At 44.7% G+C, this 16701-nt stretch overlaps 1 protein-coding gene and 2 pseudogenes across 1 annotated transcript in view; 2 read left to right on the top strand and 1 right to left on the bottom strand.

Annotated features, from left to right (window-relative positions):
• The window catches only part of KCNB2 (potassium voltage-gated channel subfamily B member 2), a 334241-nt gene that overhangs the window by 291222 nt on the left and 26318 nt on the right, over nucleotides 1-16701 (top strand). The gene's annotated exons all lie outside the window — the stretch shown is intronic.
• LOC120585613 (uncharacterized) lies at nucleotides 14166-14282 on the bottom strand (annotated as a pseudogene).
• On the top strand, nucleotides 15061-15179 carry LOC120585589 (uncharacterized; annotated as a pseudogene).

The following is a 16701-nucleotide window of genomic DNA, read 5'->3' on the forward strand; positions in this document are numbered from 1 at the left end:
TTGGCAGAAAAACCACAGTAAAGCGCTCAGGGGTTGTTGAGACCCTCGGTGCCTGGTTGCCGATTTCCTGAGGCGCCACTGCCCTCCGCGGCACGGAGGGTTTCTTGGATGTCACAGTGCAGTGGCGCCTTTGCCACGCTGGGCCTGGCCCCCACGGGCAGTAAGCTGTGAAAAGCTCAGGTGTCTTCAGGGGCCACTCATGGAATGGAAGTGAGTGAGGGGTGCAGAGGGGACTACGCGACAAAGGGAGAGTGTGAAATGCGGTCACTGGGTGATGACCACGGCTCCGTCCAGCTCATTCAGTGGTCACAAAACTGACATGGCCCATCTTTGTTTAATCTTGACTGAACCAACTCTTGAGGGACAAGAGACAGAGAGGAGAGGAGTGGTGGGAGGAGGAGGAGGGCGGAGAGAGAGAGAGAGAGAGAGAGAGAGAGAGATTCATGTCTGTCCTGTACTTGAAGACCCTCTGCAACAGGGGGCAGTAGTGAGACCAGGTCAAGGCCCCAGCAACGGGTGCTTTCTCTGTGGAGTCTGGACACGGCAGAGCCCCAAGCGTAGCTTGCTTATGTTTTGTTGTTGTTTTGTCCTACACAGTATTTAAGAAATGTGCGAAATATTTAAAAATCAGAAGTTTTCACATCTAAGAAAAACTCCAGATTTGGGGTTTCCTTTGAATTGGAAAGTCTGATGACGCTCACCCTTATCTCCACGGGGCAGCAGTCAGCTGGATCTGCGGCCGCTCGCCGCTTGGGACGCCCTCTCCCGTTGCCCGCCGTCCCCTCCACTTCCCAAAGCCTCACCCCTGCCCTTGCTGCCCTCCCGATTAAGGCCCAGCTGGTGGCAGGAGACTTTCTTGTTTTCAAACCCTTTTTCAAGCCGAAGCGAAGCCGGGTGTCCAGTCAGGGCTAGTGCCTGAGAGAGCAGATGGTTGGGAACATGGCTGGTACAGAGGGCACTAAAGCACTAACATGTTCATCTCAAACATCAGAATTTTTAAAAATAAAGAAAAGGAAAGAAATGCGCTGAGAAGAACATGAAACGACTGTGTGGTATTTAACAGGGCGTCGACCTCCACCGAGCATCTAATGGCAACTTAGCAGCTTCCTGTCGCTGTCAGGCCTACTTCCGGCATCTCGCTGGCTCCCGCCAGCCCCCGGGGACATCCTGCCCTCCATGCTCTGTATCATCTGGGTGCAGCCCCTCAACCCACACCGACCTGGCCACAGCCACAGGCCGCCCCCAGACTGTTTAGTCAGTGCCTTGTTGCTGCATTTCGCTTTAATTACCCAAAAGCGACTCGTCTGTTACTGTTCCTTTGCTTTAATTTTTTTTTTTTTTTTTTTATCGATTATGTCAGATCTGTAGACAAGAACTGAGGGCAGCATAACCCACCCAGCGCCTGTCTCTGTGGAAGCCTGACACCTGGCTGCTCGGCTCCAGATGGTTTTTTCCCTAAGGAATAAAACAGTGCGGGTACGCCTCCCTGACTCCACTCCCTCCCCCGACGCCCCACAGGCTGCCAGCAGCCTAAATCATCGTTCTCTTGCATTATTTAAAATAGATGTTTTTGGATTTAACCGTTCGAGGCAGGTTCGTTTTTATTTATTTATTTTATTTTTCGATTCCCGGTGACATCCAACGTCACATTGGTTTCAGGCGCGCAACATAGAGGTCAGACATTCACGTAACGTACGAAGAGCTTCTCCCCACGCGTCTAGTGCCCCCCGGGCACCGTGCACGGCTGTCGCAGCGTTACGGACTCCATTCCCCGTGCTTCGCATGCCCGCGATGGCGCAGGTTCGTTTTTAAGGGCCGGGTCCTGATCCGCCGGAAGATGTGGCATGGCTGGTTTCTCTCTCTTCTTGATGGACGTGGAAATCGACTCCGTCTTTCTGTTCCAACGACGCTGCGGTGAACGTTCCTCTGTCTCCCTGCACACGTGTGTACAAGTCTTCACACGCCCAGAAGTGGCATGGGGATGGGGCAGCACTTCTCCGCCTTTGTCTTATTGCCCGACCTTCTCCCAAAACCATCGCGTCGCGTTAGCTCGCGCAGAAGCCACAGGCCAGAGCTTCCTCTCTGCGCGTTTCCATTGTCGGCGTTGTCGGGGCTTTTCATTTGAGCCAGTAAGAGAGTGAAATGACATCTTCTCATTGTTCAAATTTTCATTTTTCAGATTACTAGAACGGTTGAGCATCTTCGCACGTGTTTATGGACCATGAGGATTTCTCATACTATGAATTGCCTGTTCACTGATGCTAACCTAGCTGCTTTGGGAGAAACAAAAAAAAAATTTTGTTATTCTTCCCTGACTTCGTGTCACGCAAATTATCTTTCTCTATATCAGAAGTAATTTTAGTTGCTAAATTGTATCTATTTTTAAGTGTTGCTTAGAGTAAGCTTATTAAAAGAAAAATATCTTCATTTTTTTAGATATTATTTCGTATATGCTTGTGCTTAACTATAAAGAAAGGCTGCGAGCTTCCTCGCTGGTCTCAATCCTCATATCCCACCCCCAACGACTCACCCGCCATCCTCCAGCTGCGAATTACCATTTTGTAGGCTCTGTGGGCTTGTGTCACCTCAGAGTCCCCAGCACCTTTCTATTATTCTAATGGCTGCCCTGTCTTAGTCTCTCTTTCCCTTTTCCAGAGACCATAACGAAGATCAAATCAAACAGGAAGGGGTGGGGACAGGGGTGGCACAGCATTCTCGCGACAGTCTTCTGGCTCCTGGCCAGAAGTTCTACTTCAAAAGATCTCTTTCTCTCCTAGACGGTGTGTCTCCCGCCCCCGAGGAGCTAGACATAAAATATCTTTCTAGCTGGAAAGCATCAACCCCCACTTTCTACTTTTCTCTGGTCAGAAAGAAGTATTTTTTTCCAAAGCTATTTTCTTCAGGAGGGGAGCGGTATTGACTGCACCTCTGAGCTCATTTGGCTTATCCCCACAAAGCCTAGAGCTGGCACTGCCCTGGAGGGGTAATTGCCCTTGGCAATGATGGTCACAGTCCACCTCGGAGAGTGTCAAGTCGCCCAAACTCTTTCAGCCAAACGGAATAGCAGCAGTTTCAACAGATAATCAGCTACTTTCATCACAGTGGCAGTGGGCACATTGTGAACATTCAGTAAATATTAATCAATAGCTATCCAGCGGCACCAAAGAGAGACAATAGAATAATCTGATGGCTTAACCGAGGTCACAGTAAACAGAGCTGGGCCCTAATCTTTAAGGGATGATACATGTTCCACCAGCTAGAGCCGCCTGGGCCAGGAGACTCTACCGGATGCCAAACGCATTTCACGCCCATGTGCAAACTCTACCGGACAAAGGACATGTGCTGCCTGCAGTTGATCTGTATTAGCAACAGGGGGAGCTATTAAAGATGCCCTAAGCCAGCCTCATGGGAATTTTCTGTTCTGTTTTCTGAGCCACCGAGTAAGGGAGCTAAGTTAGGGCCTGACTGTGGACCTTAGGAAGAAACCACAGCTTAGCGAATGCCCCTTTCCACCCAGTATTTGTCTAATACACATGCCATCCGGTATCTCATCCTAAAACAGTTTTCTTTATACGAAAAATTGGTCATACTGGCAATGAATGTGACTAGTGAACAACCTCCCAAGAACTAAAACAAGATGGGAAATATTTAAAACCACAGAGAAAGAGAAGTTTACCAACATACATCCTAAGTTTAGTCTACCAGTTGCATGGGCGAGGCCCGACGTGGGCCGTGATTTTCTCAGATGGCCAGTTTCAAACAGTCGGACGCACATCCGAAGATGGGCTTCTGGTCAACCCAGATCTGCGCCAGTCCCCTCAGCCAATCAAGTCCAGCTCTGAAACCCAGACTTAGACCCGTCCCCGGACTTCCTCTCTGCCCAGGAAGGAGCTCGGATGTGGGCAGGCTTGAGAGGAAGGGGACACCTGTCACAGTCCTTCTACCCGTCCTTCAATTCCCAGAGGCACGCTTTTGGAAAGACACACCCGATAATCTGCCTCACACCGCTTGTGTATCTTGTCTTTTCAGACTTTAAGCTTCTTCAGAGAAGAGCCTTAATACTTTAATCAAGACGTTAGTCGAGTGTTTTGCACATGCTAGTTGCCTAATATTTCTTGATTGATTTCTGGTCTATTCATTTTCTAATCTACCTATGATCACGGTCATGATTATAGCAAGTATTTTTTTAAAGCAGCTACTAAAACTTTGCTTTTGATACACAGAGCCATGGAGAACCGAGGCTGAAGTAATTCCTAAGTCTTTGATTCAAGCTGACTATTGCTTTTGACACAGCTATATATTTTTAAATAAGAAAACATCCCATGGACATAAAGATAAGTTATACCCACCACCTTGCCATCACTAAAGCCTCAGACTTGAAAAATAACAAAATTAAGCTCCTCGTTCCTCAGTGACAGAGGCTTATATTATGAGTCTTCAGAAAAACCACAAAATAGAAACGGCTGCTGCCTCTCAGCCCAGGGAATCATTAGCCAGTCTCTCTGCTTCATAATTATTTTATTTAGAAGGCATAAAAGAGATATATAGAAAAATAACAGTATGAGGAGTACAGGGAGAAATCATTTCTTGGAGCGGGTTGTAAGTGAATTAGAAATGTATTTTGGCCATCTGCTGCCGCTGCTGCTCTTATGAAATTTGGGATTCACAAATTGCAGTTTCCATAACACTAACTCTGGGACTCCGAAAAATCTACGCAGGATCTGTAACCTGTGGGGAATGTTCTGGATTCCTTCTGAAAGCTCCACAGCACAGTTGGGCACATACTCTTTGGTGGGGCTTCCCCGACATCTGACGGTACCACGTGCTCCTCGGGGGAGAGGGACGATGACGGCTGCGTGGTACTGGGCCCTGCACCGCACTTCTGGTTTGGAGAATCTGTCATAGCACGTCCCTGCCCCCGACACCCCTAAATGTAGTTCCTCATTATACAGCTGGAGGACACACTCACTGAAGCTAAAAACTCAAGGTCCAGGACACCAACGGGAAAGACATGAATTTAAACTAAAGGTACATTTTCACCCAGCCTCATCCAATGCAGAAAGCAGACATCTTCCTTATCAAAAATAAAATAAAATAAAATAAGCCACATGGACAATAAATAAAATGAGGCAATAAATGTAAAAGTCTTAACAACCAAACAAATCCCATCGTTCTTTCATCTTCCTTCTTCATTAGACGTGGAAAGGGGAGGAAAAGGGAGGGATGGAGAACAAGTTCTCTAGCCACCTGTCAAGGGTCAGATTCAGATTCTACGGTTCTAGAACATTCTCTGTAGCAAAGTAACCACAGATGGCCAACCTACCCAAAGACGAATGCCTAAAAGTCAGGTCATTCATTCTTCCAACAGCGCCAGGCACTGCGACTACAGAGACGAAAGGGCAAGGCAGAAAGGAGCTTCAGATCTAGTCAGGAGGCAGGCACAGGGCAGTCCCAAGAGACAGGACCGCGTGTTCGTGGAGGAAGGTGTCGCGTGTGGCGGAGCAGAGACGGAACGCAGAACCTGCACGTCTCAGCCCACGAATGCAGTGCTCCGCGCCCCCCTCAAGCTCAGGGCCCCTCCCCAGTCCGATCACACCGGCCCCCGAAAACCACCCGCCGCACCTGTTCCCAGCAGTCGCCACAGGAAATACAGCACCAGACTCGTGCAGGAAAAGGCGGACGTGCGTGAACTTGGAACGCGCATTGTCGGCAGGGGTGTTATTTTATTTCATCCTCTCTAACCCCCATTTTCCAGAGGAGAAAACCGAAGCCCAGAGAAGGTAGGTGGTGCTACTGTCGGATGGTAGGAAGGCAGGAGCCACCTCTGACCTCAAGGTCCATGTCCCTTCGGTCGCATTTTGCTGCTTCCACCCCTTTCACCCCTAAATAATTGTAAAGGACAACGGTGGAAACAGCCCTGTTTCTGTCTACTTAGGTTTAGACGCTTTCGTGTAGATGGAGAGCATGGCAGAAAACTGACTTTCCGCAGCAGCGCCCCCTGGCGGGCGTTTAAGAGTTGGTGGCATTGGAGAACCTTCGGGAATGCCAAGAGTGGCTGTCCCACCATGAGCCTCTTGGCACACACCCCCTAGTCCTCAGGGCCAATGCAGTTATGGAGGAGGAGACGGAACCCATATGACACATAGTTCAGCAGGAGCAGTGACCTGGATGGTCACCTCTCTAAATTCTGATCATGTCAGGCCAAAGTGTCATAAACTAATGCATTTGAAATGGAACAGCAGTTTTCCTGCATTGAGATAAAAATCTCAGCAGTTAAAAAAATCACATGCTGCTTACATATTTTTAATGTAAGGTAAATTTTCTTTTCTTGGAACTGTAAAGCATGTGGCCATATGTCATCACGGGGCAGCAGTGGCAGAGGGAGAATCAAGGAGTGCGGGTGCGGAGCTGGAGAGAGGACAGCGTTTCTGCTTACGTGGCACTGCAGTTGTAGGTGATTTAGGGTGGGTAAACGAGAGAGTGGTCAGATCCTGAATAGTTTCATGGCTGTCTTAGAAATTATCGTACACGCTTATGTAGCAAGAATTGGAAAAGAGGAAAATTAACAGCAAAAGGATATGCTAATGGAATTCTTCATAGATGGGGTTCATATGACACGGTTCTCTGAAAAGGTAACTCTTCTGCTTAGATAATAGAAGATCTACCTTCTTTTCCACCTGTGTATCAAAAAAGCCAAGGCTGAAATTTCAGGCAACCTGGGGTCCTGTGACTCATTTTAGCACTTATGTACAGCCCCGAAAATGCAGACAAGCACGTTGATGAATAAATGATTGTCATCAACGACAACAGATGAGATGATGACATCCTGACGTGATTCTTATAGCAAAACAACTTCACTTCTAAGAAGAACTTTTTTTGTCTCTGTCATAAACAAGTGGATTAAAACAGTTTCACTTAAGTCATAAGCAAGTGGACTTGAAATCGTATCAAACCAATATACACCACCAAAAAAGAAGAGAGAGAGAATGATGGCTATGTGTTAGGAAGAAGGTTCCAGAAGCGATGACCACAGGACAGGACCCCACATCATCGGGAGTGGCAGCGAGATCACGAAGTCTCCGGCTAGGCCACCACCATGGAAAATCCGAATGACCTCTTCAGCAAATTAAAAGGCCTTGCCACAAACCTATTTGACCCGTTTCTTTCATCTTTTTGCATAGGAAAACGCACTTCTCAGTGAATCCGGGCTATTTACTAGGCACCTGGCACATCTCAGGTGTTCTTCAGAAGTCACATTGAACCCCTGACAGTCTGAAAAGTTGGCAGACCACCCTATTTCATAGATGAGGAAACCGAGGTTCCAAAAGGCTAGATGGCTTGCCCAAGGTATGTGTCGCTGCCAAGTGGCAGAGCCGGGATTTGAGCCTATCTACAAGACTTGCAGCTTCTGCTCTTTCCCAAACTCTCCTATACCGCCTCGTTTCTTAATTCTATATCTCACTCAATTCTTAAGTTTTTTCTAAATCCCCAATGAAAATTGTTGCCTATAAAAATTTGTCTACCATCTTATAGCCTAGACACAAGTCATTAGGTTGTAAATTAAATTAGTGTTTAAACAGGTATGCCAAACAATCTTTAAAAGTAGCAGATGTGCTTAAGGAAACGGTCGTGTCAGCTGATGGACCCTAGGGAATATTTAATGGTTTTGTCCTGGACTGCTGCACAGCCAGAGAATTTGGTTTAACCTTAGGATGATAAATGTGGTGATTTAGATCTGAGGGCTGATCAAAGGAAGGAGGTTTATGCAAATTGCCCAAAAACAAGATGGCCGAGGCTCAGTGTGATCTGCTTTTTATGAAGAGATTCTATTTGCTTCTGTGATAGATTTATCTGTGCTGACATTTTTTCTGCTTATTTAAAAAAAATTCACACTCATCAGTTTGCTATCTGGGCATGATAAATACATTTCATGTCTCAAGTTCTATTTCATTAAATTTATTTTCCATTCCAGCATGGGGCAGAAAATATATCTTTGATTTGTTCTTTCCGACTCTGTTGAGTGCTTTTTTGTGTGATTTTATGCATTTCATACTTTCAGATATTTTACTTACACTTCTGAGACTTCTACCTATTTTGACTTAGAAAGTCTACGATATGAATGAGCACAATTTGGACCTAAAATTTAATCATTATACTTTCCGCGAAATAAGAATAGCACTAAATGAGTTGTCTAAAGTATTTTTTTATATGTGTATCACCTTATTCAACATTTGTGTACATTACTTCTCAAATTAGTCGAAACAGCTAAGATTAAAGTAACCTGTCATATTATTATTATTCTACTTTTGTTTTGGCCACCTAACAACACAAGAAAAAAAAAATGTCGAGGTTTAGGTAATGTCTGCACAACACCGAGATGTCAAACCATTTTCTTTCTCAACCAGATGTTTGTTATCCAAACCTAAAAGCCAGATAGTTTGATTGCATTGGTTTGCTATGTGGACGTTGAATAGAAATGTTCACAGAACAGAGGAAATCCTACGACGTCGTACGATCGGTTTTGAATTGTACGACGAGGTGTCCAAACCAAGTGACACAGTCATAAAGTCACGTATGAACCCAGCTGTCCGGTTTCCCACACCACCTGTAATTATCAAGCCCTGCCCTCTGCCAGGCACTGTTCCGGGCACAGGGGATCAGGCGATAAGTCAGACTGGCACGTCCCTTGCTCTCTTGGAGCTAATTATCTACATAACAAGAAAAATCTCAGAGAGCGATAAATGCTGTGCCAGAAATGGAAATAAGGGGCTGGGACAGAGGAATGATGGAAGGCTCGCTGCACAGGTAATATTTAACCTGAGATCCGAATGACCAGAAGGAGCCAGTGATCCGACAATCTGCGGGACAAGCGCTGAAGGTGTAGAGAGGGACACCAACGCCAAAGTGGAAGGAGCTTAGCTAGAGGTCTCTGTGGCTGGAGACGCTGGTCAAGGTGGTGGGTGGACATGAGCTCAGAGAGAGAGGAGGTGCGAGGCCACGCACGCGGGCTCTACACAACTGGGCAGGGGGTTCGCATTTTATTCTAAATGTCAGAGGAAGCCACTGGCGGGTGTTAAGAGGAAGGGCGTGAAATGATTTACATTTTTTAAAGTTGTAAACATTTAAATTAGAATTGCGACTACGCACTAGCTCTTAGAGAAAGAGCGAATGAATGATGTATCCATCGCATGACATAGCGTCAGCTCCTCACTTCACTTTTCCCTTTGCAGTGTGACCATCAGGAGGCCGTATTTTGACACCTTCATGCATCTTTTCAAAGACCTCTCTTGTGAGGCACCCATGGCAGCAGCATCCTTTTTAGTTCATCTTGTTTAGGTGTTGGCTGGTCTAAACTCCGTTTGCCAGTAGCCTCACATGGGGTCCAAGCAGGTCGCCATCACTTTCTATAAGTTTATGAAACTGTTGACTCTTTTTTAAGAATTTTAATTTCACTTGACAGTAGGTTTTCATTGCTTATTTTAGAGCGTGTGGACACTCAGCGAGGACACAGGCTTGATGAGTTTGGATAGACCCTGGAATTAAGGGAGGGACATTTGTGAAATATTGTAAATATTCAGGTGAGCATTTTCATGTTTTGTTTCCCTAGCTCTCTTAGCTGTGAGTATGAGATAATAAACACTCCCATGATCCCCTGGGCCCTGCCCTGAAGGCCCTTAGAAAGAGCTTGGGGAAGTGGATCAACAGTCATGAAAGAATCAGCATAACAGAATACTTATCAACCTTCTGTAATGATGCATGTGACAGGCAGAATAGTGGCCCTCCAAAGATGTCTGTACCCTAATCCCTGGAATGTGTCAATGGGTTATGTTTTATGGCGAGAGGGAATTATGGTTGCTAATGAGCTGACCTTAAAATAGGTAGGTTCCCCTGGATGGTCCAGGTGGACCCCAGGTGAGCACAAGGGTCCTCCAGAGTGGAAGAGTGAGTCAAGAGAGACGAGACACCAGGAGAAAGGCGTAGAGAGAGGTGGCATTGCTGGCTGTGACGATGGAAGGGGAGCCATGACCCAAGGAATTGCAGTGGCCTCAAGAAGCTGGAAAGAGCAAGGAAACAATTGTCCCCCAGTCTCCTGAAAGGACACAGCCCTGTCAGCGCACTTAGCTTTTAGCCCACTGAGACCTCCATTGAAATTCCGAAGTACAGAACTGACAGATAATAAATTTGTGAATTTTTAAGTTGGTGGTAAATTGTTACAGCAGCAATAGGAAACTAATACAGTAGAATAAAGCTCCGCCTTGTGGGGTAAATTAGGACACGCAAGAGGTGAAGACGAGAGATGAACGTAGAGTCATGGGCCTCTACGCTTCATAAGAGGACGCACATCTTGATCCAGAAAACCTTCTGCAGAAGATGAGTCGAAACAAAGCTCTTAACATCTCTGGGTCAACACCCATGACCAGCAGCCTGCCTGAATTAGTACAGGTTGCAGAGTGTGCTTGAATGGTTTCGGTAAACATTTTAAATATTTGGGCTAATTACCATGGATGTTGATTAGGGGATAGATTCTGTTCCTAATCTTCTTGAAAGTCTATTTCATAACCATTTAAGTTGTCATTTACAGCTCGTAAAATTAGCAGGGCATAATAGCCTTGATCTTTTATTTTTTTTTCCAGTTTCCGAAGTTAAGTTTCTTTCAACTTCCTTGGATCTTTGAGAGCTGTTAGGCGGAAGCATAACCTCTACTCTGGCAGAGTTTTGTTCTGCTGGATGTTCCAGACTGAGAAACTTAGCTCGAAAAACCCTTTTAAGTGGCTTTTGATATTTAATAAGTTTGACTCTGGTGACAAGTTTCAGCCAGTCCCCCTTCCAGAAAGTCGACACCATCTCTTTTTGTCCGTCATATAAGGCCGTTTGGGGAGGTATCTGTCACCTATATTCCTTCCTGTGGGAATTGCTTTGCGTTTGGCATCTGTCTCTCTGACTTTTTCCCTCCCTGAGGACAGACATAACGTATACCTTTCGCCTTTGTGTCCACCCACTGACAAGCACAGTATCTTTCACAAAGTCACCACTAAATGATATTTTGTGAATGAAATAAGTAAAGCACTCTAATTATAGCTGAGACCTTGGGCAAAGTGGCCATTCAGAGTCATAATTATGTCTGAATCTCCATAGTTACATATGAAACGTCTGCATTTCTACATTGGTGCAGATGTGTGTGTGTAAACATGCAGAGTTCATCCTAACATATCTAATTTTGTAAGCTGCAAGGTATCAGACCATTGTTGGGCACCAAGTTATTAGAGCAAACGCACTAATTCCAAGGTCCAGAAAATCTTTTGAAAGAAAGCTTTGTATTTAAGAGTCGGAAATTCTCTTTCTCACAACTCTTTTTCCAAATGACTGATTTTGATATAGCGTCTTAATGGAAGGTTCTAGATCTAGGCTCTGTCACTAGAAAGAAAAAGTCAAGATATGAGTCATTCAGAGAAATGCATATCATCAGCCTGATGCATTGGGACCAGAAAATTCCTTTTCCCTTTTGTTATCAATATATATTTACCTCTAATAGGCATTTTCAAATTTTTGTTTTGGGGGGTATGGTTTTGGACTGCTAAAAAATTAGGATAGTCTTATGGAAAATGCAGGCTATGGTTGTGCCTATAAATGCGTAGATTTCAGTGGGATGAGTACCTTATCTAAATTCTAGACCATTCCAGACCAAATTTTTCATTATATCATGACAGTATAGGGAATTACTTTGATCTTTCCGGTGCACGTCCCTGTATCGTGACAGAGACCACACCTTATTAATTTTATATAATTCCTTATACCTAGAATATAGTGGCCCTCTAAAATTTTGAATTTCACTCCGTAAATGTTGAATTTCACTCCATAAATGTTGGGAAACTAATACAATACAAAAGCAAGTGGAAATAAGAAAATTGTCTACTTAATTTTACTGTTTGGTGTAATAATAAGAAAACTGAATAATTAAGGCCTCCAGATCCTAACTTATCCAGTTCAGCAGGATAATAGAGAATGTAAGAAATGACTTCAACATCAAGTTTAGAAAAATACCTTTCGCCACTATCCAGATATTTGAAGCGTTGAGTCATCCTCAGCTTGAATTGTCCACAGGATATTCCAGCCCTTCAGCTTGTCACGCGTGTGTACTCACAGACCAAGATTTAGTGTATTATTTAAGAACCTATTTAAAATACAGTAGCAGCTAATCATTTAGAATTAGCTCCTTAACTGGAGCTACACAGCCATGCAAAACCAAAGCTCGGGGCTTGATCCTAATTATTCAGGCTGATTGTCTATTTGTCCCAAATTCAGTAATTCAACACTCCTGTTTCCAGCACTTTTCTCTCTTGATCTCACCCTTGAAAAGCTTTATTGCCTGGGGAGCAAGGATGGCTGTTTTAAATGAATCTTCAGTACAGGAAGTCAGCATAAAATCTCATCAGTAAAAGAAATCTCACCCTGAGCCTGTATTCTTCGTTTGCGATTTGACTCCTTGGGTGGACCCTGTTCAGATGTGGAAGGACTTGGTGTGTCATGGAGGAGACTGTAACAGACCCTGGCAGAAAAACAGGTGCCCAGGGCAGTGGCAAAGCCCGTGTGCTTGGAAAGCCGTCACCACTGGGGGCGTGGACTTTCTGAAAGCAGCCTTGGGCCCTGGGAACTGTCTTATCTGTCTTTCATTTCACACTTCCGAGTTCTCTCTTTTTTAATGGGGATTAATTTCTCAATGGGGAATCAAGAGGATTTGCATGTTTAACAAGGACTAACATCTTTGGAGGGAATTGAGGAGGATTCTTTTGTAACCGATGAGGTGTCTGACAGATTACAACTCCAGAAAACACCTTCGAGGGCTGAAAAGCTGACGACTTTTTTTCCCTGGAGTAGTTATATTCCCCGAAATGCCTGACAGAGGCCAAAGCCACATTAAGCTTAAACTATACTTACCGAATGTGGTGAAATTCAGCCAGGTCTCTTATCAGACCAAGCCAGAAGCTCCCCTCGCTCGCTCACATTCTTTTCCAATTTTGCTGTGCTTCCCAGAAATTTATTTTCAAAGGCTGCTTCTTCTTGGGCTCATGAACATTACTTTGCTTTTCGGATAACTTTACAAAAACTGTTTAAATTCGACACTCACTAACAATTTCCTAAATATTAACTATAGAGCCCGTACTATGGCGAGCCAACAGAATTCTAAGGGTTTTTCTCTCAGGTAGAGATGAGCTTGGCTTCTGATAAATTTATTCTAGACTTTCTTTAATTTACATATTTCTCCAAGTGAAAGTCTGTCAGCTTCCTTTATCTTTCTTTCTCCAGGAAAGTAATTTGGCCGACTGACGGGCAATTGCCTCAGCTGAGAACTTTTGTGCTTAAGTACAGGAAACAGCAAAACGTACGTTCGGTTTTTAAGGAATTCGTTTCAGTCATCCCCAACGCCTGTAGGTGGCTTTTCAAACCATCGTCTGTTACATTGTCTTGGCCCCTTTGCTGCTCTAGTCTGGAAGCAGCGGCCAGAGAGGGTCGGGGGATTAGGGGAGGCAGCCATGCAGGGCAGAGAGCCGGAGCCCGCTGGGAGAGGCACAGACTCCTGCTGCGAAGGATGACCCGCAGTGACCGGCAGTGCAGCGAGGAGGGTGCAGTGGGATACCCCAAGGGAATGAGAGTCTCAGGCTCATTTTAGCAAGTGACTGGCAAGAAACAGCAGCAGGGTTTCCAAGAAAGGCAGAGCCCGGCCCTGGGAGGTCCAGGCAGTGGTCAGTGTGAGCGAGTGACACACATTGTTCCTCTTGTTTCTGTCTTTTTAGAGATAAGTGAATAGTATATAGATTCCCATCCTCGCCACCTTTTCCACAGAGGAGTAGCATATTATCACTTCCTTCCTCTCCGTGCCTTTCTCACCGAGTGACACTGAAGTGACTTCTTCACGGCCTGTGCCGAGCTGCCTCGCTTCTCCCTTACAGCTGCCCGGTGCTCCATGGTGGATGTGCCGTAGTTTTTGGTGCTGAGGACACTCGGGTGGTTTCCAATCTTTTCTTCTTACAAACAGTGCTCGAATGACTAGCCTGTGCCTAGGTCACTTGATGGTGGGTTTGCCTTTATCTTTCAGATAGATGCTGGAAGTGGGTCTGCTGATTCAAGGTAGATGTACATTTTTATTTATTTATTATTATTATTTATGCCTACAGCACCTGGTCTTCCTAGGTGGTCTCCCATCCAAGTACTAACCAGGCCCGACCCTGCTCAGCTTCCGAGATCAGATATCGGGCTTAGTTCAGGGTACCATGGCCGTAGACCATGGACCATGGCTGTAGACCATGGACCATGGCTCCAACGGGGCGCAAACCCAGGACTTTCTTTGTGTAAAGCAGACGTGCTGACCGCTACACTGTGGAACCACGTCCTAGATGTACTTTTGTTGGGCGTCGCCACAGAGGTTGCAGGGTAGGCATCTGAGATGCTTTAAGCCTGGTGCCTCTGTATTGTTGAAATAGAAAACAAGATCATCTGCGAATAAAGAAGGAGGTGAGTGTGGAGTTGATGTCCTCAGGGAAGTGGAAGATTCTGAGAATAGCTGAGCAGCCCTAGGTTAAGATAAGACCACTGAGCTGTGCTGAGGGCCCAGCCCAGACTCTGGCCCTCGAGTTTCTCCTAGCATCAGACAGGCAAATCTCTTCAGCAGGGGTCCGTAGGCCAAGTAAAGGATGTTCAACAGACAAATGGTTGAATTAATCGATGGCAGGGTGAGGGTAGCAGGTAGGCGGGAAGGTCAATGGAATTGAACATCTGAGCGAGAGAATGGAGTCTGGGCCGGATGGGGAAGGAAATGCAGTGAAGCAGGATTAAACAAGCAGGAGCGAAGGGGCAGAAGACTATGATGAGAGGCGAAAGGCGTTATCGGGGGGCGGGTTGGAGTACTTGGAAAGCTAGACGGGTACAAAGCTGTGATCTGAGAGTAGAATTTAGAGTTTGGGATTTCAGCTTTGGAGCAGTGCCAGGTGACAGCAGGGTCCTGGCCAAGCCATGGAGTTGAGGGATGAATTGGAAGGGAATCGAAGTCAAGAAGGTTGGGAAGCCTACAGCCACGCCACCCCGAACGTGCCCGATCCCGTCTGATCGCGGAAGCTAAGCAGGGTCGGGCCTGGTTAGTACTTGGATGAGAGACCACCTAGGAAGGCCAGGTGCTGTAAAAATTAAAAAAAAATAGTTTGAGAAACTGAGAGGTGAGGGCATCAGAAGGGATATCGAACCCCCCTGGGTTAGGGCTGGAATTAAATTAGTTAATTGATGGGTGAAAGGCCTACTATCATTTCCTTCTGTGAGAGCCTAACATGTAGCCAAAGTACATAAAAATAATTGCTGAAGGAACAAATGGATGAGTAACTCAATTGCTGTAGAAGAGACTTACCAGCTTTTGGGAGATCATGTGGCTTAAGGTCACTAGTGGTATCTACTGTTGGTGTTTGGGATTGTATTACTGGCGTGGTCTGTGATCTGTCTCTAATGGCTGACCAGTGTGAAAAATTGGCATATTTATCTCCCTGTATCTTATTTTTATCCATCTGTGAAGAAATACATAGTGGAAGGAAGTACAAAGGATACGTTGGGAGATTAGAGTTTTGCAAAGTCTCAGTGTTGTTGTTCGTTGCCTGTGACCTTGGGCAAGGCTCCTCGTTCTTAATCTTCAGAGATAAAGATGGTTCTGAATAATCTCTCCGTTCATCCTAGCTCTAAAATTCAGGTTTCTGTGACAATGGAATTTGAAGTAACTCAGAAAGTAAAAGTTCTAAGCTATATTCACCCATCTAATCAGAAATTATTTTGGTTCCAAACTATTTTGAAGGCAAATAATGAAACTCTTGAGCTGACCTTTTAAAAATACTTAAAGGAAATCATATCAGTTTCTTGCCACAGAATGAGATTCAAAACGATGGCAACACCGCTCAAATATTTCATGACCCTAAATCAAAGGTTATCTCTGTAAAGAGGATCTTCCCCATGAAAGCTAGATGTCTAAGAAACCAGGTCCTTCACTACTGATCAGGTAAATAACATATAAGTTGCTCTTTCTACCTATTCTAGGTTTAAAAATGAAAACTGTATTTCTCTGTTTAACGAAAACTTAATTTTATGTAGTACTTGGATACATAAGATACAGCTTTTTTTTCTCTTGAGATTACACACTAATAGGGAAGAAAAACCATGTGGAAATATAAACAAATAACCACAGTCGAAAGCAGCCAAGTCCCATTTGAGTAGTATGTCTAAAAATAGATCCCTAGGTTATTTTTAGAAGGTGCTGAGAAGTAGAGAGTAGGTGAAATATTTCCATTTCTCATTTTTTATTCCTATACCACTTTTTTCATTTTTAGCTTTCTATTTTTATCTAAACGATTTACTTTTTATACAGAAGTTGCCTATGTTGCCAATTACTTTTATTCCATCCAGATGTGCTTACAGATTAGTATAGCATTACTAAGATGCACAACTACAGTGTGACTTTTAAGTGTGTATAGATGGGTTTAGACTCTTAGCAATTCAGTTATCCAAAGTAGATTGTCCACTTTCAGTGTTATTTTAACTTCTCCCCATTTTTCTTCTGCACTTTATAATCCTGGGCACTTCAAAGTTCTTTAACAGTAAGACGAGAGAAAGAAACAAAGATAAAATTAAATTAGCTTAGCTGGTTGCCTCTAAGCAGATTTGGTGTTTTTT

The sequence above is a fragment of the Pteropus medius genome, unplaced genomic scaffold, assembly GCF_902729225.1.
Source record: "Pteropus medius unplaced genomic scaffold, Ma_sr-lr_union100, whole genome shotgun sequence".
Lineage (NCBI taxonomy): Eukaryota > Metazoa > Chordata > Mammalia > Chiroptera > Pteropodidae > Pteropus > Pteropus medius.